Source organism: Myotis davidii, unplaced genomic scaffold (assembly GCF_000327345.1).
Source record: "Myotis davidii unplaced genomic scaffold, ASM32734v1 scaffold1162, whole genome shotgun sequence".
In the NCBI taxonomy this organism is placed as follows: domain Eukaryota; kingdom Metazoa; phylum Chordata; class Mammalia; order Chiroptera; family Vespertilionidae; genus Myotis; species Myotis davidii.
In genome coordinates, this window is record NW_006293004.1 from 32,915 (window position 1) to 37,184 (window position 4,270).

Here is a 4,270-nt window from a genome sequence, read left to right on the forward strand (position 1 = left end):
TTTTCACACCACAGCTTAACATGAACAGCATATTCTCCCATACTTCAAAGATTCCCATTGCCACATATAATTCACTCCAGAGGCATATAGGTTCTGAAAAATAATGTTCTCAGTAACGGGGAAGGGCAGCTTTTAAGGAGCTCTTCCTGCTTTACCATTTAAAAAAGGCTCATGGCTGAGGAAGCACCCACACCTTTCGTTCCCTGGAGAACGCTGAGCTAAACTTAATTCTTTCAGTTCTATGTTGCACACATATAAGCAGTTCGGAACTTTGCACATGAGCAGGAATCAAAGTCAGATGCAGAAGTGGAATTTTAAGGACCATTTATATATCAGGGCAGAAGCACCACTGGGATTCCCATGACGATGCTACTCTGAATGTGCTTGGTGCCTTCTATTGCACATGCCAAAGGTCAGTTCTGGAGAAAGCAGAGCATGCCATGAGTGAGCTAGACAAGTCCCTTGGCCTCTTTGTACCTTAGTTTCCTTATATCTTGTGTAAAAGCTGCATTCCATGCCAGGCCTGAAGTGTTCCAAAGCTCACTTTTGTTATTAAATTGCAACCATGACTTATATATTGCAAAAAAGGAATGCTGCAAACGCATTCCTTTCAATAAATTCTATTTTATTGCAGGTTAAATCTAAATACTGGAGGGAAAGCAGGCCTTCACATGAACCCTCACATAATTCTCTCAAATTATTTCCACTGGGATTTTACAGCATCATCTCCTCCACCCATCTCCCCACAACCGCTCTGGGCATGATCCACTGAGGCGGGAGGGAGGGGGGGGCCTGCCGCAGCCCAGGGTCCAACCCCACTCCCGCACCCGCTCCCGCCGCTTTAAGCGCTTCTCCTCCTTCCCCCTCGTCCTAACATGGCGCCCGAGCGCTACCACAGCAACGTTCTAGAACCCAATATCTTTTGATTGATAAATTTATAATGAACTCAAGGACTATGGGTACACATCATGGCAGTATACATCATGACATTTGAAAAAAAACCTACATAGAAGCACATTATGTATTCCTTCTAGATAGTGCTTGGGCCATGTAGGAATTTCCAGAACCTTGTAATAAAGTTACTCCTCCCCTCCCCATTTGCCAGCAGTTTTCTGCCTACAGATTGGAAACAATGGCTTGTTTGCTTTTTTCAAATGGAAATTGATTTATTGTTTTTTTCTGATTATAAAAATAATCCATGTAAATCATGAAAATGTCAGACTACTCAAGAAAGCATAAAGGGAACAAAAGTCACTCATAATCTCACTACCCAGAAATAAACAGTTAACTGTCAACATCTTGGTATCTATCTTTCTTCACTTTTTTTCTGTACAAATATAGACATAGATACAGTTCATTGTGAAGAGTTTGGGCTCTTGACTTCAACACATCTAGGTTTGTATCTCAGCTCTGCCACTTAAGTGAACGATGGCAAATTAATTCTTAGTGCCTCAGTTTCCTTATCTGTAGAAGAATGAGTATAATACCTATGTACATCATAAGGTTGTCATGAGGATAAAGTAATTAATGAAAGACATTACTTAGTGTCTTGCTCATATATATGTTCATATTTGTTAGTTATTATGTACAACTTATTAACCAAACTAGAATCACATTATACTGTTTTGTGTCCTGCTTTTTCACCTAATGGTACATCGTGGATATTTTTGATGTCAATTTTCTTCTATAACATTATACAGAGCATTTCATTGTGTGGGTATGCCATGATTCATTTAACCAATCTCCTATTACAGAGGAAGCACTAATTTTTAGGCATGCCTGTTCCATCAACTGGTCAGATTTCTAGGTCTTTTGATGGTAAGTGAAAAGTCACTGATCAGAAACCCTCTTACCCACAGCCCTTTCTGTGGCACTGCTCAGTTTCCTCTCTCCCAGAAGGTTTTAGGATTTATTGGTGCAGAAAGTTGGACACTTCCTCAAGCCTCCATTAGCCTGGGTAGGGTCCAGGAACCCAGATAGCCTGGTCAGCAGAATTGGCCTCTCCTTCTAAGGAGATGACTGGGTCTAAAGAAAGAGATTGAGTCTCTTATTCAAACAGGTCTGGAAACAAATTTCTTCATGAAAACCCCCAAAATCCTACTAGACCTGGCAAGGTTGCTGCATAGATTCACCTCAGCTCAAGTTATGTGGGAATGTTCAAATGTAAGTTAAGTCCAGGACTGAGCTGAAGTGTGAAAAATAAGACTTGTTAGCTTTAGATCCCTGAGATCCACCTGTACCTTGGAAAAACTAGGGTAAGAAATCTGTTCTATCACTTTGTTGTTTTTTATACTTTCATATCGTTTTCTTTTTTGAGAAAAAAAATCAGATCTCACCTGAACTAAAGGTGAGAGTGATTGGAATTTCCTAGGCTAGAGACTTTCTTGGTATGTGGGTGGTCCTGGCCACCCTAAACTGTATCAAAGAAAATGGAGTGATAGCCAAAGAAATGAGGAAACCTAGGAATGTGAGAACCTGTTGTTAGCAAGTACACTGATCCTTACTTTTTTAAAATGTGATATCACAGAATTGTATTAATCATACTCTTTGGTTGATGACATACTCTCATCATTGTTTTATGGATGTCCTTTTCTCTATCTATCTTTATTGATCCACATTTTTCCAGTAGAGACTTTCCTATTTAGCACTATACAGGAGAAGTATTGTCCTTGCCCTGGGTCCCAATTTAGCAGCTAATTGTCTGATCTTGGACTTCACTTCCTTCTCAGAAGCCTGCAGGTATCTTCTTGATACTACAGCTTTGGTAATAGACTCCTTCTTTCCCTTATCTTCAGTCCCTGGCCTGGTAAGGATTTATCAGAGCAGCATCAAGTCCTCACGTGAGTTCTGTCATAATAGGATGTGGGCAGCAAATATCTAAAGCAAGTCAAAGAGAAGTATTGACAGGCATCAATATTCCACCTAAACCAATGCCTGGTCATATGGAGATATAGGTATCAGAAACAAGTTGAAGTTCTAAGATCTGAAAAGTCAGCAAGGTGTGGAGATCAAATCAAGAATAAACCAAAAAAGAATAAATCAAAAGGCAAGACCATTCTCAAAGGTGACACAACCAGTGAAAACCACCCAGGTCTAGTCCTAGGTCAAAGGTGAGTAACGATGGAAGGCAAATGATCTTGAACTCTCAGTTCAGGTGATTAAAATAATCAGACAGGGGTCTTGCTATTTTCCTACCTGCTTTGGCCTGCTGGTCCAGCCTGTCATGCAGTGACACTGGCCAACCTCAGTTTATCCCCCAATGGACACTGCCTGCCTCTGGCTATCTGCCTGTCCCTTCTAAGCCTGTTTTGCCTGCTAAACAATTAGATGAATTCATGCTGTATGGTGTGTACAGAAATAACCAAGCTGGGGGTGGCAGGGATCAAGGATTTGTTTAGTGCAATGTGATAGCTGTGGGAGTGAAAACCAGAGTTTGCAAAGAAAGCACATGTCATATCACTGAACATGGCTAGAAAAATGCTAACTGGGAAGCTGCTTCAGTTTCCCTAATGTCATTGGACTCTGAGAAACTAAGAAACAATCAGTTTGTAGAGAAATGGTTTATTGCCTACAAATACTGTGCCTGTGCATCATCAATTAATTCTTTTCACTCCCAAGTTCAAGCAGAGATAACAGTCAGTTATCTCATCCACTAGAGGCCTGGTGCACGAAATTTATGCACTGGGGGGGCGGGGTCCCTCAGCCTGGCCTGTGCCCAGCAGAGGTGGGAGAGGCCCCTGCCACTGTTGCTGCGCTCACCAGCCGTGAGCCAGGCTTCTGGCTGAGAGGCACTCTCACTGTGGGAGTGCACTGAGCACTAGGGGGCAGCTCCTCCATTTACCTTCTGCCCCCTAATAGGCAGTGTGCATCATAGCAACCAGTCGTTCTGCCATTCGATTGATTTACATATTACCCTTTTATTAAATAGGACTAGAGGCCTGGTGCATGAAAATTTGTGCACTCACGGGGTGCGGGGGGTGGGGGGTGTCTCGGCCCAGCCTGTGCCATCTTGCAGTCTGGGACCCCTCAGGGGATGTCAACCTACCAGCTTAGGTCCGCTCCCCATAAGGAGCAGGTCTAAACCACTGTTGGACAACTTAGTGCTGCTGTGGAGGTGGGAGAGGCTCCCACCACTGCTGCTGTGCTCGCAGTCATCAGCCCGGCTTCTGGCTGAGTGGAGCTCCCCCTGTGGAAGCGCAATGACCACCAGGGGGCAGATCCTGCATTGAGTGTCTGCCTTCTGGTGGTCAGTGCACATCATAGCGACTGG